We start from the raw sequence: 25,267 nt of genomic DNA, 5'->3' as shown, positions 1-25,267 counted from the left end.
TGTTTCCTTTTAGTTGGGACACCACTTTTCACATGAAATATTAACTCAGTCCCTCTCGGAGCTGGTTAGAAATTCTAAAGATATTTCAGAAATTTTGCAAAACTTTAAAACTTATGAAGGACAGAGATAAATGCACCATTGTGTGATATTTAAATTTAAGTTCAAATACTGAGTAGGCCTTCTTCAGCTATGCAGTGATTTAAGAGTATGCAGCCTATGTTACGAAGATGACAGTAGATAAACCAGTGATCCTTTCTACATTCAAATCTTACATGAGTGTACAGCAAATAAACTGCATAGTACCTGGCACTATACAATTCCCACTAATTAATATTGCAGCGTTTTGCTGCATAGGCTCTGTCCAAATTATTAAATTACATTAACAATCTGCTGAAGAGATTAACCTTCCCAGTTGTTACTGGGAGGTGTAGAGAGGGGCATATGTAAATCAAATAATTGGTAGGTTTAATTGGAGTGCTGAATTCTGGGGTTGCACCCATGCAACATCCCAAAAATCTGGTTTGATCTAGCAGAAACTGTATGGATTCAAGACTGATGATCAGATGAAGTATGACCAGCAATGGAGGAAAAAAGAGCAAAAATGCCTAGTAGAAGCAGACATGATATGTATCCAGCAGGACTAGAAATGTTTCCCTGGACTAGGATGAGGTCTAGAGTTATCAGTCATGGGTGCATTGCTTCTGTCTCCTGTATTTAGATTTAAGTCCAAATTTTCAGCAAAGAAATTAACCTCATGCAAAGTTTTCTTAGATTATTTACAATGATATTTACAAATATCAAAACAGTTTTATCTGTTCCCTACTGCTCAAAGGAAAATGAAGGAGCAGACAGGAAAAACAGAGTTAGACCCAACATTTCATAGCAGTATTTGGAACAAGAGTGCAAAGAAACAAATGCTAGATGGTTGGAGGCACAGAAACTGAAAACACAGCTTGACAATGGGATTCTGGAGGGCCAGTGGGAATGAGAAGGATCTACACAAGCCCAGGGATCCAGCCCTGGAGGAATGAGGGATGAAGACATACAGACAACTGACTGTAGAAAGGTACTGAAGACAGGAGGTAAAGAACAAGTACTTAGACTATGCTTATGGTAAAAATAGATCACAAGACAAGAAGCCAATGGGGCGGTGAGAAATAGAACTGTTCTCCTTAGGACACAGATCTGGGTTATACTGAGAGTTTTAACAGATAGTGAACAAAGGTAGGGAAGGCCACTGAGAACTAATCAGAGAATCAATAATGACTAAGCCCCTTTTTGGGTCTTCTGGAAACCAAATTTCAGTTTTTCATGATTTCTGTGCCATCAGAAAATATCTGTGCAGACTGATGGTACTGAAAATAGGTATCTTGCACCTTACCACTTCAGCAGTAGTTTTCGCAGAATGTTATTCCATGCACCTTGTTTAACAGAAGAATGTTAAACATTGTGGGGGGAATTTTAAGGTTCCAAGCATCTCACAATTAAGAAAGGGGTTGAGACATTCCCAGAAGTTTCTATTTTTAAATGGTATGTATACTCATTATCTTTCTGTCTGTCTCTATTTCTGTCTCTCACACAGACACATTTTCAAAAGTTTTTTAACATGACCACATCCAGAAGAAAGGTATAAAAGTGTCAGGTTGCCTAACTAAATGTTCCCTCATCTTGTGAATGAGCATGGAGACTAATGGTATGACTCATATTTATTGTTACCAGAACACACCTGCCTCATACAGTGCACAACACAGCCTTGCTGGAAGGATGAATCAGAACTGTGTACTGTAGATGGTTCACTTGGTAAAGAATTTTGAAGAAATGCACTAAAAAATGGGACAGAGTTACAACAAGAACAAGAATAGTTAGAGTAATTGGCTGTCAGTATAGAAAGCAGGATTTTATCTTTCCTTGTCATAAAGTTTCCATTATAGTAATTCAAACCATCTTTTTCACAGGTGGTCACTGAAAGTATATTCTTCTTTCTCCATATGATTCACTGTGACGAGGCATTTGAATTTGCAGAAGAGATAAATGTTCAGATACATACACAGGAGACAGGAAGATCTGAGTAGGAAAAGTTTCACCTGACAGTAATGAGTTAAGGCTTTTGGACCCCAGCAGCTCAGGATAGTCCTGTAGATTAACAGCAGTTTTTGAACATGGTATTCTGGGCCATGGTTCCCAGCCATAAAGTGGAAATCATACTGTCTGCCAATCTCAGAGGCCTGCAGTAATGGTAATTTAATGTCTGCTCATCACTTTGGCACTGTAGTGATCCTAGGAAAATCCCAAAAGAAAATTAATAATAATAAATGACTGCATCTCCAGAGCAAGGCTTAAATATTCTACAGTAAACAAGGTGTGGGGCCATGAAGACAACAATGTCATGAAAACAAAATATGGAACAGCTGCTCATTAAGTAACTATCATATATATTCTGTGAACTGCATGAGGAAAAGATTTTGTAAGAAAAACAATATGTGATCATGTAATTAAAGAAATCTTCATAATGCATATGCATGGGGGAGATTAAATTAACTTGCCTTAACAAAGTTAATTCCAGCACGTATTAGCTTCAGAGTGTTTGGACTCTTTAATGTAGATTTCCCACACACAATAGGAAATAACTGAAGATCCAGCTGAGAACTGATTAAAGGACATATTAGCCATCTGTATTTTATTCACCAAGTTCAAAACAGAATTTACTTTTGACTATTGGAAATGCAGTGCTGGAATGAATTACAACAACTGGAATATAGGAATGATTATTTCATTATCAATTATTCCTATTTTCTCCGAAAGCTTGTATTTTAGCCAAAAACTTCCCTTAGCATCATAAATGGGAAAAATAAGCAGGTTAGAGAACATCTTCTATGTAAAATGCTACAGCACAGTAGCTCCTGCAGCCAATCATTGTCCCTTAAATTAAAGTACACGAATTCTAGACAAAATTTATTAATGATTCTCACAAGAGTACATTCAACTTCCATTAACTTCAAGAGATAGAGAGCCAACATCTTTTTATCAGTCCTGCTCAAACACATACAAGTGTAAGCCAAATCATGCCTTTGCCTCTGTTTTTTTATATGGATGGGACTTTCTCCTTGTGAAAACCACAGGCTCCTTGTGAACATATGGGTAGATATATATGTATGTGTATATCTATCTGACCAATTTAGTGGCTCTCATTTGAACTCTTTTCCCTTTAAGAATGAGTGTGTCTCTTACACCAGCGTTTTAATCAGAGGTCACATTTTGTAATATGAGCTCACTGTTGCATTTAAAGATATGACCCATCACACTTGTAATATATGGCTATTTATTTAAGGTAGAACCTCAGTTTTAAAAGATGCTTCCTGGTTTTGTTTCTGTGAGCAATGCCTGAGTTACTGGGGCTAAGTTATGTCTTGCTGCTGAACAGGCAGCATAGAAGATCTCATTTCTCTTTTATATAAAGAACACAGAGACAGCTCACTGGGTATTTCAGACCATACACTGCGCACACATGTTCATTAACTGTTTAATATACCTCAACTCTTAAATTTTAGATTCCTTAGATCTGAATTCATAAACAAATTTTAAGATAAAGTATTTGTTATCATTAAAATACTTTTTCACCCTAAAAATTTTAGCACATGGGCACTTCTTGGGTGTCTACAAACTACAGCAACCATCATTCCTGTCATAATTGTCAAACTATAGCAATTAAAATTCCTCTGTCTCAGCTGTAGACCTCACTGCTCCCTCAAGAGAGCAAGAAGTAGGGCAGGAACCAATCTCTTCTCTCTGGTGACCAATGACAGGACCTGAGGGAATGGTTTGGAACTGTACCAGGGAGGTTGAGGTTGGATATTCACAAAAGGTTCTGAACACTGGAACAGGCATTGCAACAGGTCCCCCCAGGGAAGGGGGCACAGCACCAAGCCTGACAGAGTTCAAGAACTTGAACAATACTCTCAGGCACATGGTGTGACTCTTGGGATGGTCCTGGGCAGGGCCAGGAATTGGACTTTGATGATCCCTGTGGGTTGCTATCAAACCAGAATACTCTGATTCAATGATAATTACCATTCTTTACATTTAGAAACTTCTGGGTATCTTACACAGTATACAATCAGCAGCAGATATGGAAAGGTGAACAGCACCAAAAGAATTTAAAAATTAAATACAGTATTTAAAATGTAAATAAAATTTCTCAGCTGCTTTTTTAGACAATTGTCACCCCTGACTCCATATGAATATCAGATACATATTTTATTTCATTTATCTTATTCTACATACAAAACACAGAGTACCAACTATTTCAATGTTTCTCACAATTTCACAGTGTATTTTGCAAGTTTAAATTCACTCAGCACAGTCCTGGCATTGCTGTCTTTAAAGTTAAATGCAAGTGGTTTAACATGGACATTTGAATCTTACTTGATCTATAGCAAATAGTTTTCAGGGATCAAACAAACATGTTCCACAGCTATGAGTCTACTTTTACCTTGAACAGTAAGGTCATAGAATCATAGGAACACTTGGCTTGGAAGGGACCTTAAAGATCATTTAATTCCAAAACCCCTCCCATGGTCAGGGTTGCCACCCAATAGACCAGGTTAATCAGAGCCTCATCCAACTTGGCCTTGCACATCTCCAGGGGTGAGGCATCCACAGCTTCCTGAGCAACCTGGTCAGTGATACACTAATTTTACATAAAGCAATTTTACAACACTTCCACTTGAGGATCAAGTGGTTTTAGAATGTCTGAACTTACAATGCAATTTTTACTTTTGTTTACATGTTTAAAATGACCATAAATGAGGTCAGTTAAATACTATGACTCTAAAATGCATGGGAAATAAGGTAGATATTTAGTCAACATCTAATTGGTAATTCAATTTAAGTTTAACTTTTTATCTGTGAAATACTTTATAATTTTGCTCCCACTTTGTTTTGAAAACCATGCCATTTAAGTAGCAAAGAATAAATTTTGGCCAAAGTGCCATACTGCCTTAACAAAGCTAATCTGTTGCAAGGCAAAAATTAGTACACTGGTCTTCTAATTTCAAGTTTCTTGCTTAATCTCAGACAGTTCTACACACTTTATTTCTGAAGCCTCAGGGGTTTTTGCTTTTATTTACTGAAGTACATTTGAGATTATTTTTGGCATCTTTACACAGGGTCATGAAACAGCATGCTTTGGCACCTGCTAGCCTCACTAGCAATCTGCTTACTCCAGGCTGTCATCCTTGTGCCACTCCTGGGTATGCATCTGACAAAAGTCTTGCAGGTTTGCTTGGATCTGGAGTTTAGCAAACAATGGGAGAAGAGAAGTGTATGAAAAAGCTTCATTGGTGTTTAGGTGAGTCTTTATTTGTTAATTTTGTATTTTAAATATATGATAAATAATGCTGTTCATTCTTGTATATTCCATTTTATTGATTATGGTTGATACAATCAAACACAATCAAAATGAAGATCCATTCTGCAAAACTAATTTGTTAGCACTTGAAAATATTCATTGTTGAGACTTTCAGGTATATTTGCACTAACCATCTCATCTACTGGGGCCTTCAGTGAAACTCTGGCACTATCAGTAATGATTATTATGAAGGACTAATTTAAATTAGTCTACTACCCTGAATCAAATGCATATCTTCTCTTTCTCCTTGAAGAGGTCTCTGACTGAGAAAAAAGTATCTGGTGCTGAAATGGTTCACAAGAACTAACCAAAGCCATGGTGAAACCACATACATACAGATTATTAGCAGAGACTAGTAAAACCATTATGCCACCGTGGAACCAGTGGAATCACTGATGATAAGTGTATACAAATCAACTATTCAAAAAATTCAGTCTACTCAATCATCACATCTTAAAACATTAAGTTAGGAGAAGGAGGGGGTATAATTTTTTTTTTTTAATTTATCACCTCATGGGTGTAACTATCAACATGCACTGCAGTGCAGTGAAACCACAAGCTCTGAAGAAAAGGGCGCTTTCTGAAGAGTAGGATTTTTTCTCCTTGTACTATGAACTCTGACTTAGTTCCTATAGACATAAAGTTCATTTCACTTAACTTTAGATATTTGCAATATACACATCAACATCTAAGATGATCCCTAGGTTTCCTTTATTCTCTCTAGTAAGGAATGTGCTATTGTACAGCCTGATTCATCTGACCTACTTAGATGTCTACCTTCCGAGGAGATGAATCATGCCCTAAAAGCATCTTTTTCTCTCCATTGACTATAAAGGCAGCCTAGCCAAAGATAATTTTGATAGAAAAGACATTACATTAGGACAGATAAATTTCACCCCAGAAGCTATGAAAGGAGCAAAACAGGAATGAATGCTATTTTCAGCAGTATTTAACTTCTGTATGATTTTGAAATAGAAATCCATCCACAAGGTCATGTGGGGACAATACTACTGAGAGCTGCTGAGCTGCTGAGACCAGACTGGTCTCTCCCAAATCACAGGGGAGCAACTCCCTCATGAAATGTGCAAGGTGAACATGAAATAATACCATCTACTCCCTCTACACCTTCCCAAAAATATATTCAGAAGAAGAGAGAAAACTTTTGCTGTGTACTGCTTTCTTTAGATGTTGTTTGCAAGAAAATTAATATGGACTCAAAAACTGTATTTGTATTTCTACATAGAAAAGACTGCTGAACTTGTAAGAATCTACTCATAACTTTGTCCTTCTGCCTTAATTTTAAAGGCTCTTTTTAAAACATTTTCTTTCTAGCTTTGATTGTCTAGGAAACATGTACCTTCTTTTGGCTCTAGCTACTCACTGGATAAGAATCTATGAATGAAGTGCTGTAAAAATGCACTTCTGCATCTCTTCTGTCTCAGTATGTGAAAGTCTTTTTTTATATGTAGACTCATTAATAAAAGCTTTATTTCTATATAAGAAGCATAGTTCTGACCTAACTAATCCATGGCCCAAACACTACTTGACCAATGAAGTCTTTTTCTGAACTTCACATGGCTGTCAAATTAGTCTTCTGTCTTCCTTGGCTTAAGAACAAATAGTTCAGTTATACACAGTCACTCATCTGCAGTGGAAGAAGGCAAAATCTGCCTAAGGGTGCTAAGATCTCTTCTGCCCACCAAAAGTTAGTATCCAATATTGATAAGGACAAAAGAATCATTTAAGATCGCATAACAAAGCTAAAAGTAACTAGAAACTAATCAAAATAAAGCAACAAGATAACCCTTCTTCAGAAAATACTAAAGTAGGAGAAAAGAAGGGATTCAACATTAAGAAGATGCAATGATCTAGCAAAATTATTTTTTACCTCTTCTAATCAAATTACTGCAATACGTTCTAAATGTCTGCTACAAAAACAATCAGCTCTATCACCATAAGATTTCTACTAAAAACATTTTTGCTTATGTGGTGTATTCCCCTTGATCTGGGATTGAGATTTATACACATAGCTGCTAGTGCAGTGAAGAGAGACCATGATCTTTCATAGCCAGCTTAATTTGATTTTATAACCCAACCAATTTTCAGGATGATTTAGGGATTAGATGTTCTGTCAGGCTGAGCTATGTATCCAATAAAGCACAGACTATTTTCTTGCTAAATCTTACTGGTGATATGGGGCTGCCCTGGCATTTCTACCATTAACGTCACATGTGTGCTAACATCAGCAGCAGCAGCCCACAACCAATCAGTGGGCTGGGCCATGCAATAAAACAGCCATGCCTGCTCACAGAAGCAGAGATGCTGCCTAGAAACTGCAACTTAAAGATCCCACTGCCTCATTTTTAAAACCATTTAAGTCTGGAAAGAGACAAAGAAAAAGAAGTACCATTTTATGTGATGATTCCTACTCCTTACATTAATAGTGACAATTTATAAACTGCAAATTTAGCAACATATGACACTTTGATTGATGAAGTTTGCTTTTTCAGAAGGTTATACTCGGAAGACTTACACTGCCAAGAGCCAACATGAACTTCTCACCATGACAGTATTTTTGTAATGCTCTACCTGAACTAACATTAGGCATCACTTTGCTTTGTGCATCCCTGCCATTACATCAATATCCTCACACAAGACAAGTATGACAGAGAAGTATACAGAATTCATTTCAGCTAAGTGAATGAGGGGAATGAGGATTTCTGAGTACTCAGTAATTTAAGGGGGTAACTAAGATGCCATAAACAAGGAAGAACACATGATTCTGCTTCAAAAGCAGAGGAAGTACGGTCACAATCCCTGATCCTTAGGTCATATTAAATTTTGGTCAATACTTTGATCCAAGTGTCTTGAAGAAAATTTGTGGCATAGGCAAAATCTGAACTCATCTTTCCAAATTCTAAGGTAATTGTCTAATTAATGGGCCAGACTTCTCTCATTCCCTGAGGCACCATAGAACAAGCAGAAATAATATAAAGCTGGCTGAGAAAAATGTTGCATACCAGAGATTCCTACATTGCCTAATTAAGGTTGCTTTACTATGTCTTTTCATTACCATGACAGGACAAACTGAATATAGAAGCAAGTGCAAGATCCCTAATCTGTTATACTGTTCCCTATGGGTTTGCATCCTGTAAGGGACCAGAATAACCCTTCAAGATGTAAAGTAACTATAATAAAAATGCTTAAGATGCTGCACCTTTCATTTGGTCCATAACTAATTACAAGATGAAGCTTAATATAAGGTCCAGAATGATGTTTCTATCTTTTATCAGCTGAAGTGAGCAATCCTCATATGCATTCACTGTGAGCATTGACACAGAAAAGTCACTTTACACGGGTTTTTCTAGCATTAGTTTCTGAATTTCAAACTGATTTAATCATCTATAGTATGCACAACTGTCGTATGTCAGGTCTCTGGAATGTCAAGATAATCATTAACAAAATGTGTGCATCTGATAATACATGCAGATTAAAAAATCAAGCTTTAGATATATTTTACCTAAAAGAAAATGGCAAAAAGAAAATGGGAAAAATCACATCAGCAAGTTCTAAGTGCCCTTGCAGCACTGCAAGAGTCAATATGAGAAATTCTGTTTGCAAAATACCAATCAAAGAAAGTAAATATTTCAGTTTAGGCTCTGGTGTTGCTGGTAACTTCTTATGAGTTTTCTCTCTCTCTTTGTGTTGGGGCAGGACTGATTTATTTTTTCACCCCTAAGCTCATGTTCTTCAATTGTCTTGTCCTGTAGAAGACTCTACAACAGAAAGATCCTTTCATGATTCCATTTAATTTCTTTATGCACATCCCTCACACCTCAAACTTCAAAACTATTTTCTTTAGCAGTGCACCAGAAAGCACTACACAGATTCCTTAAGATCCCAACCTACAGCACAAGAAATTCTATGAGCTCAACCTGGGCTGAGAATCCATTTGATCATGCCTTGCTTATTCTCATCTCTCCATTACATATTCTTTTACTGCTTTCTTCTTACACTTCCATTTTAAATTACTACTCCTTTCCACTCTGACATACTGTGTCTCATCAACTCCTCAAAGTACATTGACAAAACATAAATCACAGGTTTTTTTTTTCTTTATCTAAACCAATTTTTCCCTATAATAAATTAATTACTGTCTAATGCAATTAACTGATTCATGCTTCATCTTATTTTAGTGTAGAATTTCTGAGTTTAACTCCATTTATAACTGCTGTCCATCATCATCAAAGGAACCAAGTCAGTGTATAGATGTATAGAACCAATATAGTGTATAGATGTTTCCATCTTATAAATAATTCAGTTTTTAAGTGAACTTCTTCAGTTTCCTTTGAAGAGTGGGACCTATGATTATTAGGAAGTATACTCTACAAGTAAAGTGAAAGTATTTTTGTGTTCTTTTGGGAAAACACAGGGGATATGCAGGAAAATCATAGCACAATTGTGTCCTGTGATATTAGCTCATAAAGGTCTGTGACAAGAGGTGCTCAGAATGGAATCTGATACCAGCCTTCTGAATTTATGGACAATGTATAGATTTTCTGAATAACAATTCAGCAGAACAAAAATTATTCAAGAAAATAAAACCCCGTGATGAACACCAAGGGAATGCCATCTATTTTCTCTACATTCCACATACATGGAATGCAAATATATCCAGCATTTTAAATAAGTTTGCAAGCAATGCTTAAGAAAAATGCATTCCTCAAAACTTAAATGGATTTTATCATTACAAGCCTCTGAATTCACTTCATCCACATTTTGTGCACTTACACACTCAATTTGTTTTTCATGCCAGCATATGAGAACTACTGTGATTGCCTGGAGATAGTAGGATGACAATAGGTGAAGTCACACTTTATGAATAAATATATACACAGTGAAAGAAATAGCAAGTTTTCCAGCCTATCCTTCCTGCATATGTGACTCTACAGTTACTGTTTAAGGAAATAAAATTTCCTATTTATTTATAATTAATTAGTACTACCTTTTTGATTTCACAGTAAAAAGAATTCCAGTGCATTCATGTCCAAAAGGATTCAGGCACTCATTCCTGTTCTTTGTAACTTCAGCAGCAAGAGTAATATATGCTTCATCTAATTTAACTGCAAATGACTCTTTTAGCATGAATTGTCTGTTTAAAGATAATGCACAGCAGAATTCTTAACTGCATCCCAGAAGTCATGCAGCACCAGGCAGATAAGATCACAGTGGTTACCAGGGATGGCAAATGGGAAAAGCACTACAGGAAATGAACTCTTGTCAATAATCTCAAGAGAGTGCTATATTTAGGTCAATTGTACCTGAAATCGTTTGGTGGGGTAATTGCTCTTTGGTACAGACTCTGCTCTCTGAGCCTGTCAGAGTGCTTGTAGGTCCTCTGGATTGAATTCACCAATTTTCTTCCAGACTCATTTTCTAAAAATAAAAACAAAAACAAACAAGTAAGAAAACTCTAATGAAGGACAGCAAGCTTATCAGAATACAAAAAATCACTCACATGTTTAGATTTCAAAAATATTATTTCAATGAATGCATTTAATACAAAAATACGTTTCAATATCCAACTGATTGCCTCAGTCCTCTAGAACATAATTTTATCCAATTATTCCAATTTTTTTACTTGGCCCTCCAAAGACTTTCCAGATCTACTGAATATTTAAGGTGATTTTGAGTGCTTTTACTGATCAGGTAATAGTCAATGCAAAATCAGAATTGTTCTTGAATCTTATGATGCATCTCAGTGTGACATTATTCTAGCTTTAATTCAGGTTGAGTCCTCATCCGAAAATATGGCCTATTGTTTAATAATTTAAGATGGTTCATTCATATGTGCTGAGGAATGTGACAAACTGAGTTTTAGAATCCAATCTATTGAGACCCATACTGATTTTTTACATCAATTAGCTAGATTAATACAGATACCAGAACACAGCACCTAGTCATTGTTGTATGATTTCTTAGAAGAAATATTTTGCTTTGAAAGCACAAAGCGTCCAGCAGAATTATTCCTTCTTCCCATTAAAGAGTAAGTATTAACCAGATGAATTTTAAAGTAAGGAAAAGCCTCCTTTGGCAGCTATTCAGCATGCATTTACCTTCTACAGACATACAGCATCATATCTGTAGTCATTACTTAGTGCTTGTGATTAGCGTCTACTGTAATTAAAGAAAATGTCATGATGCAACTCTACTGCTGAAGAATACACATGAACTTTTTCTTTAAAAAAAACTACAAAGGGAATAAGATACACTACTGAAAGCTACAGTAGGTGCATCAGTTATTTTAGCTATTGTTTCTTGTGAAGAACTTCAAATTCAAAGATACTCATTAAATGGAGTAGATGGCAATAACAGACGAAGTGTTAATGGGGCAGCAGTGGAGTGTGTCAGGAAAATGAAGAGACCCTGAGGGGCTCACCATGCTGTTTATGCTCAGCTGAATTCAGCAGCATTACCATAAATCCTCTAAAAGATACTATACTCAATTCCTGATTTGCTACTTTTCAGGCAAGGAAATATTCTATGAGATTAAAAGATGGTATTATTTTCTGTTAAACAAATTTTGCATGTAAATACACTAAATATTTACACACAATTACTATATTTTTTCTTTTTTTTACAATTTTATAAAAATAAAGAGAGGATCTTTTAATCTTCAAAATAATGCGTGAATCTATATGAAAATTTCAGAAATCATACCCAGGAACAGAGCCTTTAAACAAAGGAATCATAATTTCTCTCATAAAATTATTTTATAATTTAAAGACAGAGTTTCAATATTAATTTCTCAAATGCATAATTCAACTGGCTAAAATAAAATTATGCATAAACCAGATAACTTTCCATAAGAGTTCAAAATTCTCAATTTCTAGTTAGTAGCTGGTTTGGATTTTTTTTTTTTTTGAATTTTAAGTTGGCATTAGGAGGAAGTAAATCTTAGGAAATATACATAAACTATTAATTCAAAAAATGTACTGGTTAAAAAGAAATCTATTGTATACGGTTCTGCATGCATCTTTATGGTGACCTTATTGTGCCTTTGATCTTAGAACAAAACTTTTTTTCTACATAAGCATAGGTGGATTTATTGTTAAGGAGAAAGCAGCTGCAACACACTGTGTAACTTCAAGTATAAGCACAACTTCAGGTAAGAAATCATCATCTACAGAAGCAAGGCCCTAGTTAAACTGTGAAAATAAAGCCCTCATAGTTACCCATTCCTATTCTACTAATGATAATAATGCTTTGTTTCAGGAACCCAAAAATCTGTTATCCTTGCAGAAGTAGAAATAGGGTAAGCTGCTGAAGTACAGATTCTCCTTACTGCTTAGCACCCAAACAAAGCACATTTAAAAGACAGATAAAATGTCATGGGCTCTGAGATGCCCTAAGCGATGCACTTCAAGTAAATGGCAAGAACACCTGGAATGGATACTTTATCCTTATAAAGAGTGGATAGTTTAGTAGCAGACAAGAAAATTCTCACAAAAAAGGTTACATTCTGACTGATGCTGAGAACCAGCGATTTCCAGAAAGGTCATGAAGAGCCCCCAGTTCTTATTATTCTTGAAGGTAGGGGAAAATCCTGAACCACTGAAATAAAATTACAAGAAAGCATGCAGCTCTCATGCAAATACTGCCTGCCTTTAAGAGGTTCTGTACTTCCTCTAGTGCATTTCAACACTGGTGGTCACTTGAGTTATTTATGGCAATAATTTGCTCTAGTGTTGCGGTTTTTTTATTTTTTTTTTCAGGCAAGCTGAAACAATTGCAACTACTTCAAATACTTTGATAGCATTTAAAAAAATACTTAAATATTTTATCTCATATGAGAATTTATGAGGTTATTTGTGATTATCAACAGATTTGGAAAAATATCAATTTTACATGAATTTAAAGACACTAAAGTAATGTTTTTGATTATTCAGAATAATGTATAAATAAAAATACATGGGCTTAGTCCCACTGATGCTAACATTAGACCAACACCTGTCTCACTTTTCAGTGGAAGTAACTCCATAACCCAACCTCTAGAACCAACATTAAGTCAAGGTCAAGAAATAAATATACAAAAAAATAAATCAAAAACATTAAGTGAATAGCAAATAATGTATTTTTTCAGAATATGAAGTTCTAAATAACCTGTGAAAACAAAGAACTTAAGGTGAAAAAAAGTTTTCTCTGTCATTAGGTTTGGTGTATTACTTTCTTCTATCAACAACACACTCCAAACTAAAAAGTAAAAGCGCTTGTGAGATTTAACATTAACTTTCATGTAAATCTACCAATAAATCTACCAATAGTCTTACTGCCAACTCTGCTTAGAAATAAATGTCACCTAAACTTATAAAACTCTACCTATAAACAGAAAAGAGTGATTAAGAAAAAGTGATCCAGCATAAAAATACAAGAGTGTGAATTCCCCTCTTCAAGGAGGAAGATATCCAAAGTTGGCATTTGATGCTCTTGGAAAATTTATGAATACCATCATAGAAAGCAGGCAGCTGATGAGCATCCCTGTTAATACTGGATGCCATGTCTCTTATGTGAAGTGTAGCTTAGGTAGGATTAATGGTTCAAAGGATCAGTTGCTGTCCAACAAGGATTTAAAACTAATGATGAAAACACACAACTGGCTCTAGGGGACCTTTTGGAAAATCTGTGTGCATCCCTTATATGGCAGATAAACAGTTATCCCCTGACTGAGGCCCACTGGAGAAAGTGTGAAACAATGCACTAATACTGAGTGAAAAAACAGGGATCTCTCCTAAGTGCAGAAGGTAACGAGGATGGTGCTAACACAAAGTGCAGTGTTACTGGCTCTTGCAGTGAACACTGTGTTCACTTCCAGGACAATGCGAAATTTGAAAATTGCCTTTAAGTAGGAGGACAGCACACAGGACTGCACCTACTATAGTAGGCTAAAAGCCCTACTATAAAGCAAAAAACATTGGGAGAAAGGCTATTACATTAAAAGCTGTTGATTTGGAGGCATTTCCAAGGTCAACAGTGGGTGTGCAAATTTCACTTTCTAAAACAGTGTTACCCAGAAAGGCAGAGCAGAAAATCAGGGGGCAAGTAATCAAAACAACTTGCCAATGACTAGATTAAGTATAGGACAGAGAATTGATCTGCCTTTCCAAATCTTTCCTGCTGTCTTCTGAAGCAACCTGGAAGCAGTGGTGGCATCTTAAGGTAAAAAACACAAACAACTGGACAAATGGAAGTATGAAACAAATAATATTAACCTACAGATTACAGACCTACACACTGCAGACTATGAACTACACAGCAAGAGATATTCACAGATTTAGTTTTACCCTCCTACACTGACAACAATTGGAGAGGAGTTCTGTTACCAGCAAACACAGCAAAGCATTCTGTGCAGATTTGGGCAGGGCTGTTCTCACAGTCTATTGTGCACCAATGGCAGAACTACCTAATGACTACAGGTGAAAGCACCAAATATCTACTGGTTCTTCTGTGGGCTAAGGCATATTTCTGCCATCCCTTGCCACAAGTCAAATTTGTATTCTCTCTTGTTTAATTCTTAACTGAAATCACTTAGCAGCAAGATTATAATTCAAGCAATAAAATAAAAGGGCAATACTGCAACATAAAGGAGCACAGAATTAGCCTTTTCAGTAAATCAAAATGAAAGAGACGGAGCCTGGTCCAGAAAACTGCATTTGCACATTGGATCCATATTCAGTGTCTCAGTTGGATGGTGACTTAAAAGGTCCCATGTTGTACCTGAGCCCTGTCTAAAAAAATTTGACACATCTTTTAAGCCTAATGAGCAAAGATGTAGATATGTTAGAGACTGATCAGTATACAGCTACTGATCTTTGTCTTCCAGCTCCCATCTACTTACAAATGGGCAAGGAGGAAGGCCACACAGAAGATTTACTTCTATTTTGCCATATCAAATAAGCTTGATTGAGCAGCGGTATTTTCATACATCACTCTACTGAAATCTGCTTTACCATTGTCAGGACAGAAAAGGAACATGTATGGGGGGACTCTTTCACTGTCATACTCTGTCACGCCAATAGCTGTCACTTGGAAGCTGCAAGTTCTTATGTCCCTTGGCCAGTACATGTATCTAACTGACTCCTTTTAAAAACAGTGATTTATCTGAAGATACTCAATATTACAGTTCTCAGAAGAAATAGATAAACTATGTGTAACAATTAAATGCAAAAGAAAATATGTGTTATTACTATACTGATTTTTGTCACACATATGTAAGAAATACTCCTCTCAGCATTTTTGTATCACATCATATAAGCTAATGCTAAAATACCATTCTGGACTTGAAAATTACCATTATGTGCACTCAGTTGCAATGATATACATCACAGGAAGAACTGCGGTGAATAAACTTACTGTTTCTTTGTACAGTACTCACAAAATTTGCCTGAAATGCAAATAATTTCTATTTTAGTGACATTTGACAAAAAAAAAAAAAGAAGTCTAAATAATGTTTACAAACTAGCCTATATGTAGGATTACACTTACAGGATGATACATCCCGAAAGAAAAAATAGTATTTACTACTAGTTATTCATTGCCTTTCAATTACTTTATTGTTACAAATACTGGCTAATCAAAGAGTAAAACTATACATGACTATTCATACACTATGAATAATTGTTCTTAAGTGTAAACAGAAGGGATAACTCTATTGTAAGGCTGACATTTGTCCACACAAACAATTGGAAAATACTGGAGAAAAATGGATATGGTCCTACTAATAGAATTTCTTTAAAGATTATTTGTGAACAGATTAGAGCACTAAATTAAATCCTGAAATGCATTTATAGTCAAATCTCAGCATGGATATTAAAGCATGTTAAAGCAATTTATGGTTTCAGACTATCTCTCAGATGACCTTAGCTCAGAAACCCTTTCTTCTTTCCCCCTTACATTCTAATTACATCACTAATTACAGCAGTGCCTCAGATGCAAAGGCAGGGTATCCCACTGCAGACAGACAAGGCAACAGTTACAGAACATAACACAGAACCTCCAATAGCAAATAGACAAGAAATCAAAATATGCTTACAAACACGTGCATTAAGAGGAAAAAGTTCTGACGCCCTCTGATGCTGGCATAGGAGACCTCAAATGGGTCATGGGATATTCTCAGGGCAAGTTCCCACAACAGAGTCATTTCCAATAGTGTTAAAAGCAGAAAAATAAGGTGGGTTGGTGTATCAGCTACAGTGGGAACTGCATATCAAAGAGCTGTACTCAAAGTATGTCAGAAAACCTCTCACATATGACTAAAACCAAGATGTATTTGCAACAGGTTTCATCTTGGTCCCATTTAAGACACAAAAACTACTTATTTTTAGTAAATGACAGCAGTGTAACATCCATGTATTTAGGTAAGACACTTAGAAAGTCTCCCCTTGTGCTACCCAACTACTTGAGGAGTATAGCATGAAACAACTGTCAGCAGTTTAGACTGATTATCCTCTTGTTGCCATCCATTAGTGTTGATACAGAGTTCTAGTACTGAAATGAGGATGTTAGGCCCTAAAACAACTGGCAGTTTAACATCATCAGCTTAGACCTCTGATTTTTTTTCCCTGTATTTTGGATTATCAGCATTACTCTGGATCATACATTGTGCTGGTTCCACGTGGAAGGGGGGAGGCGTGGGGCCCCTGAGGGAAAGCAACACAAAGCCGAGGAGCGGAGGGGCTGTCCCCTCTGGGAGCTTTCCCTGTGGGATGCGGGACCAGTCGGAGGCTGATTTGGTGTTGGCATCCCAGGTGACCAAGGAGAGAGTTGTTTCATTTTCATAAATCACATTGGTGGGGGGTGGGCTGCTCTCTTTCAGCTTCCAGCCTCTCTGGAGGTGAGGTGGCCTCTGGCCGGGGTCCTGGCTCCCAGCCTGGCTCCAGGCTCGGCTTTGGTCCCAGCACCCCAGCCCTGGCTCTGCAGGGCTCGGCTCTGCTTGGCTCAGCTCGGCCCGGCTCTGCGGGGCTCGGCTCAGCCCTGGCTCTGCGGGGCTCGGCTCAGCCCTGGCTCTGCGGGGCTCGGCTCAGCCCTGGCTCTGCGGGGCTCAGCTCAGCCCGGCTCTGCGGGGCTCGGCTCAGCCCTGGCTCTGCGGGGCTCGGCTCAGCCCCGGCTCTGCGGGGCTCGGCTCTGCTTGGCTCAGCTCGGCCCGGCTCCAGGCTCAGCCCCGGCAGGGCCCCACGCAGGCTCCGTGCGGCCCCGGCTCTGCAGGGCTCAGCTCAGCCCCGGCTCTGCGGGGCTCGGCTCAGCCCCGGCTCTGCAGGGCTCTGCTCCTGCTCAGCTACCACGTGGCTCAGAGTTTTCCAGCAACGGCCTGGCCCTGCTTCTTCATGTCCTGGATGCAACTTTAACCCTTTTAATGCCTGGATAAGACTCTAGATCTCCTGAGCTCCCCAGAATGAGAGGAATGAAGAGGAGCTCTACTGAATGAAAGCTAAGTTTCCAGATGGGAAGAGATTGAAAGTTGCCACTCTTAAGTAGCTGAAAACCTTTTTTTTTTGTGGGCTATAAGGAAACTGTGACTACACTAAAATTCCTTTAAACTGGGAAATATACTTGGGGAGGTTTAAGTGCTTAAAAAGAAGACTTTTTTGCTTTGAGGAAATGGGGCTCTCTGTTTTGGGATTGGAAATATGGACAGAGACATTTAATAGAAAAAGAGATGAAGAGAATTTTGGTTTTCAGCAGCCTGCCTCTAAAAGCAGTACCCCAAGTGTGTAACATAACCCATAGCACAGCTCTGGAAGGACTGTGGAGATGGGAGGAAATTCATGGTTTTGTAGGTCCCGGCGGATGCAGACTGTGAAAATGAACACTCCTTTAAGTCTAAACCAAAAAAGGAACTTTTCTCTCTAAAGTGAACTGAAATGATTATTTAAGTAGGTAACTGACTGAAGTGTTTTCTGTATGTTGTTGTTAAGAAAGATGGAATGAAGGGAGGGGAAGGAGAGAACAATCTAGGAATCTTACTCTGAATTCTTTTTGTGATATTAATAAATTTCTTCTTATACCCTTTTAAGTTTTAAGCCTGCCTTGCCTCTGCTCCTGAATCCTATCTCTAAAAGAAATTATAAAATTGCCCAAGTCACACCGTGACATACATTTATTGCAGAAACTCAAAGGACTTCTCACCCAACTTTTCCTAGAGGTTAATCAATAAACCTAATTTAAAAAAACCTGCATCCTTCAATCATTCACTTGCTCAGGACTTTCAGTAATATCAACTGGAAGCAGGAAAAACTCCCAATTTGCCATTATGGAGAAGCCTCAAGACATATTAAAAACCTAAGTGCAGCTTGTTTGGCTCGCCAGACAGACAGCAGCATAACAGTGCATCTGAGTCACAGCAGCCATGCATCTGCATGTGCAAAGTCAGTGACAGCCCAAGCAGCTGTGATTGAAAAATGTCAACAGGATTCCAAAAATGTGCTGGTTCAGGTTTGGGGGAAGTACAAGCACAGCAGCAACCACCAGGTATTCATCCCTCCGTGATTGTGTTACAAGAGTAAGGAGAAGCACCAGGGGCTCAGAACCAAACATGGTGAATGAGACAGGCACAAACTGTCACATGGACAGCAAAATGCAAAAGCAGTAAGGCAGAGGGAAGAAAAGATTATGCATATCATGGCATATGTTACCTATAATGCAAAATTTCAGTATGCAATTCTTATTTACCACACACAAAACACCCTTCATTGAAATCTGTGAACTTGTCAATACAGAAGTCATTAATGTTTTCTTTTTAAAGAACTGACTTATAAATGGCAGAGTATATTTCTTTCTAAAGAGATGATTTGTAAATGACAGAGTATATTTCCATTGTGAAAGACTTTTTATTTAAAAAACTATTTAAAATGTACATTCATTTTCATTTAAAATAAACAAAATATGTTGTAATGCAAAAAGGTTGAGAAAATAAGAGGATTTGAATAAAAACCGAGCTCACATTGCTGTCAATAAATATCATGAGACATCTGAAAATCTTTAAATAGTTGAAAGGTTAAGGAAATCTAAAAATATGAATGGAAATGAGAAAACCATTTTTCATCTACTTTCCCAAGCAAACAAAAAGTACAAGAAAACATGCAAAAAATTGCATTAACAAACTTCAGTAACTTCTCTTAATCACAAAATCTAGTCATGAATAGGCTGCTACCATAAGGTAAGACAGGTTGCAGACAGTCCTTTATGTAAAAGCAAATGTCAAAAGAAAAGCTCTGATATTTAGTTGTGGGCTCCTACTTTTCACATAGGCATTTCCTAAATCCATGTTTGATGAGCTTCTCCAGCTATAAATTCTGTAAATTCCCTCTGGAGCAGTGCAGAGTGTGCTTCATGAAAATGTCATCTGCCAGCACTGCAATTACTCACACTCCAGCAATCATGTGCACAATGCAGAATGGGTCGAATTCAGGTGAGAACGAGAACCAGCAATCAAGCCTCTGGAATTGAGAACAAAGCCATTTTCTTTCATTTGCCATCAACACAACCATCAAGGCCTTAATTACAAGGCAAGTGTCAAGCCTGGCTGCTGAAAGGCTTATTATTATACAGCTCAGCTTCAAATCAGTTTTGTATTGATGAACTGCAAAAATGAGGAAGCCAGCTTAGCCCCACAAGAAAAGAAACAGGGACTAACTGATTATGTGATTGGCAGGGAAAAACAAGGACATATAAAAATACATTTTTTGATAGTGAAAGAATTAGTGAACAGTACCCCTAAAATCTTCCTATAAACATATTTTCTAACTCAATAGCAAATTTGGGTTGTCTGATAATTCAAAAGACACCTTCTTTAGTTGAGATCATTATATTATCCACAAAAGACAGTCTCTCTTTAGGTCATGCATTCTGTTTTTCAGACATTTGCATTTCTGTTTATCTGTGATAGTTCTCATTGTCCCCTTATACCTAATTGCTTGTCTTTACCTTGAACATAGAGATATTAAGAGAACTGAGCACATATTCACAAGCCCTTGCCCAAAAATTATCTATTCACATCAAATTAGTTGTCTCCACATTGAACAGCAGATGAGAAATCACAATTTAGCCAGCAACAGGATTTATATATGTTGATTCAATTGAAATATCAGTAAGTACCTCATTGTAACCATGAGCCAAATATCCCCTCTTTTACCATTTCCTATTTAAGACTTTAAAGCATGACAAATAAGGATAGAACTGTTAAGAGGAGGCCTGCATTTGGAACTGGCTGTTGATACAATATTACTGTTATCACAAGTGTTAAACCTTGTTTTGCCTTTTGAGTTTTTTTTAAACCCATATTTTGACTTAGCTTCTGTATGTTTTAGTCACTAGAGAAATATGTGATGACTCTTGGTCTGTCTTTTTGATATCTAAAATGAATTTGCACATGTATAGCAGATAGAAAACCACTTAGGTCAGGGAACATTTTACCATCAATTTTAAGCGTTTTACCTGAAACATATTGCCCAATCCATATTAAATATACAACACACATTTCTCCTCTTGCAACATATATCCTGAAAATTTCAAAGGTTCATGCTTCAGCAAGATATTAAAGAATTTTAAATCAATGACATGAAAAAATAAACATTAAGAAAGAAGGTGAAGGGACACAACAGCAGCAGACATTTTTCTTTTGTCATTCACTTTCATTGGTTATAAGCTGGATTTGTTTCCATTTGATATATAGATATTATATACAATACATACATAATTAAATACTCAAAAGTAAGAAAATAACAGAACAATTTACCAGCTGAAAAACTTCTGATATATTTGAAAATAATTTTTTTTTTAAAAAGACAAACAAACATACAACAGAAGAAAAAAAAAAAAAACAGAAAAACACCCTACCAGATTAAACATTGATGATGATTTTTGGTTTTAAGAGGGAAAAAAAGTAATCAGGCTTTCATGCCATGTATTTGAAACATATTCAGGTAGTTTCAATAGAGTTTAGGTAATTTTATGGTATCTGTATCCAGCTGCACGTTTTGAGATCTAAGTATTTTTTAACATTTATTTTTTCATTTTCATTGAAAGACAAAGTACTAAGTAGATATTTCCCATTCTGTCTAGATACAGGAATAGTGTAGAAAACTCTTAGTAAAGCTTTATTAGTTTCAATTTTCTTCAGCATTAGTTTCATTATTTGTTAGTTATATTACTTCTTCCTTCCAAGGAATTTTAGAAGTCCACTTGATTAATTTCTATCAAACACCATCAGTTTCATTTACAAAGAGGTCTTTGCCTCTTCAGATCAATTTCAGTTTCTAAATCACAAGATATATTATTGTACCACAAATATGCATACAAGTCTTGTTTTACTTAGAAATAGCTGGCAGAACATTGCTATACTTCTTCAGTATCAAAAAAAAAAAAGTAAAAGAAGGAAACTTTTAGGCCTATATGTTGTTGAGTGACCGTGAACACAGAGAACAGCCAAGTATCAAGGACTGTGTATGTCAGACAATGTGCTGAAAGCATATGAAATGGACCTAAGCAGAAAGACTACTGAAAAATTTCATCCACACAAATTGTTAAAGAACCCCATGCCGGGTATCCAGATCAGAAGATTGATGCATTATATTTGAAATCTAAAAGTGAAAAATATTTAGGCAATTGTTAGAGGAAGTATTGGTAAGTATGTGGAAAACGCAGAGGTTTCTAAAGAGTAAGAAAAATTGAACTGGTACCAATGGCTTATCAGAAGTTTACTGGCATAATTTGATTTTCTTGATCTGGTTAGACTGCAGTATCTCAAATCCTTGGAGGTTTTTTTAAGGACAGGAAAAAGATACTTTCATATCAAGATTTTTTGAAAAGGTTCACATTGTTGTGTCACATGCTCTGTATACTCAAGACACCCAGATATCTTGCTGCAGAACTGAACAGGTTCTAAGAATAAAATAAAAAGTAAAACAGATACTGGTGACAGCCCATTCTGTGGAACACATCTCTGAATGTCCCTTCAATGCAAACAGTTCTCCTAATAATATAGATTATTTACAGGAATAAGTTAGTATTATACTAAAGTAAGCCTTTAAGAAAGCGAATTAGAATTTTTAGATGTAGCCAAATGATTTAGAAACCTACTTTGTTTTCTTCAAATGAACTCAAGATCTTACAAAGACCACAACAGAATATATCCATACACTGAATTGCAGTAATTTCAGAAATACTCCTGTTTTAAGAGACTAAAAAGACAGTAAGAAAATAAAGGAGTGACATAAAATATTAATATAATGTCATAACTGACATTCTTACATATTTATTATCACATGCCTTGCTTTCCTGTATAGGTGTACCTCCTCATTTCAGAACTCCTATTTTTTCCCTCCTTATCCTCAGCAAAAAAAGAACAGTGTTTTCTTCAGAAGCAACAGACTTCTAACTCTGTACATATGTTGAAAGAATTGCCTAAGAAAACTGCTTCTTGAAGTTCATTTACAAATGTGTTTGTAGTCCATGCAATTTAGAGGGTTCTTCACATGTTAGCAGTTAAGCAATTGCCTAAGAACCTTGCCAGAGTAACAAAGTAAGTGCAAGACTCAAACCACTACCTTCTGTCACTCTGCCAGCACAATACTGGTTATGTCTGACATCCAAGCATAAAATATTATTGCTAATAGCATTACCTAACTACTACCTGGTAAAAAAATGCCTTTGAATGTATGTATGCAGAAGTAGTTCTCCAGCTAAACAGTACAATGAACAAAAAAAACCAAAACAAACAACCCCAAACTTCTTTTAGCAAAAATTTACCTTTCATATGACTCATTTTTAACCTTAGAAGTAAACAGGCATACTTGGGGTAGGAAGGGAAAGGAAAACCTTCTCTGTGTAATTTGAAGAAACCACCTACAAAAAATCCAGTGGAATACTGCTTGCCCACATTAAAATTACCACTATGGCAGGAAAAAAAAAAAGTTTACATCGAAAAGGACAGTTGCTGTTCTAAAAATAATTTTCATGTATGTGTTGCTTACAATTATTGCAACAGTGCATTCCTAAAAGTTGGGACTGCACCAATATCCACTTGGCAAGCAAGAAGAAATCATACTGAATACTGAGGAATTTCAAGCCAACACCTTTCATGAGTAAACGTTTGCATAAACTTGTGTGAGATATTATCATTTCTAAACTTGAGTTTTATCATCTAACGTATCTGAATAAAGAAGAATTTCTTAGTTGTTAAATTTACACAGAAAGTCACAAGAAAAAAAAAAAAAGAAAATTAACACCCTTAATTGTTTCCAAAAGCTTTCAAGAATCTATGAGATATGTGGAGTTCACAAAGACAGACTCAGGAAGAAAGGAGGAAATAGAAAAATCGATAATTTGTTACTTAAAATTGTTTGAAGGGCTTATCACATATTTAATTCTAAAAGCTTGTGATGATCACATGTGGCCTGTGACTGAGTGCCTCCTTTGTGTGCATTCACACACAGATGATACTGAGTTCCTGAGATGACTGTTACCATTGAAAAGACAAGATCCTGCTATGATTTCTTATGGTGGACAGCAAAGGTTACCTAACTGCCTTGATTATTCCATACTCTCTAGTTATTAGACAAAAGGACAATAAAAATCTGTTCTCTGGAGTAGATCCTGATGCCACAGCTTAGTGAATGGCAACACAAAGATGGGGCAATGCTACCACATTGGAGAAATGCTGAGGTTTAAATCCAGCAAAGTTCCTGAGATAATGAAGTTTCTAAATTATCCACCATACTCATTCAGTCACATTTCTTTAGAAATTTTTTAAAGTATTTTATGGCCAAATTGGATCTTTACATGACAGAGCTCAAAAGCAGTTCTAATTCCTAAGGTCACAATTTCAGTATGCAATTACTGCATGGACCAGAAAGGTGTCTATCATATAAATTTTGGATTGGGCAAGATTTTTTTTTCCCCCATTCTTTTCTTGACCAATTTCTTATTTTTCAGTAGCTGATAAAAGCTTAATCATTTACCTCAGTACATACAGGACTTGGACTTCCTATAGAAAGCCTGATAGGCATAGCAAAACACACTTTTTCTTTTAGTCTCACTCCTAAATGGTAGAAATTCAGGAGAACCCAGAACACCTTAAAATAAGAGAGCATGTTAGGTCTGTATCTCTGATTTGAGTATCAGAGCATGGTAATTTAATATGCTCACTTATTTCAAAACTGATAATAATAAACAATAACTCCAAAGCAAGATAAGCAATGCTGATATCCCTTATGAACAGCTGCTACCAGATCAACTTTGACAGGTTCAGTGGGACTAAGTAATGTCCCAGAGAATACAGGCAGATGTGATCGTAACTACATAAGCTCTTTTTCTTGCAGTATTTTCTCTCACCTCATGATATCTCTGATTTCATACTTTTATAACTAGACAACAAGAATTTGAAAATCTTCTCTTAACTCAGAGATCTGCATAAATAGAGCTGCACAGAAAAAGAAAAGTCTATGAGTTCATGTAAAGTGCAACATGAAGTTTCATGTTTCTCTATACTATCAAGTAAAAAGCCATAGGTAAGTTTCAGGCTTTGTTTCTGACATCTTTCTCAGACTTCCAATTTACATTATTGGAGGTAGAACCACAGTTATGCTCATCTAAGGCATATAATTTCATATTAATTCCAGCTATACTGTATTTTCATCTGTGTACTTCTGGAAAAATAAATTCTTTTGCCATTAATTTATTTCAGGAATACACATACTTGCATCTTTTCTGTTTCTATAGAAAGTGACATGCTGCTAATTGTAAAAGTATTTTCATTGTAAAGCTACCTCTTACAACGGACTCCATCCATTGTTCAACATTTTATTC

At 36.4% G+C, this 25,267-nt stretch overlaps 1 protein-coding gene across 2 annotated transcripts in view; it reads right to left on the bottom strand.

Annotated features, from left to right (window-relative positions):
• MYT1L (myelin transcription factor 1 like) overlaps window positions 1-25,267 on the bottom strand; it is a 302,776-nt gene that overhangs the window by 214,695 nt on the left and 62,814 nt on the right. For both annotated transcript variants that reach the window (XM_079297496.1, XM_079297497.1), the window contains exon 2: window positions 10,729-10,843. The gene's annotated coding sequence lies outside the window, so the exon portion shown is untranslated. The remainder of the gene's footprint in view (window positions 1-10,728; window positions 10,844-25,267) is intronic.

Source organism: Erithacus rubecula, assembly GCF_903797595.1.
Source record: "Erithacus rubecula genome assembly, chromosome: 2".
NCBI lineage: Eukaryota > Metazoa > Chordata > Aves > Passeriformes > Muscicapidae > Erithacus > Erithacus rubecula.
This window is presented reverse-complemented; position numbering and strand designations above follow the sequence as displayed.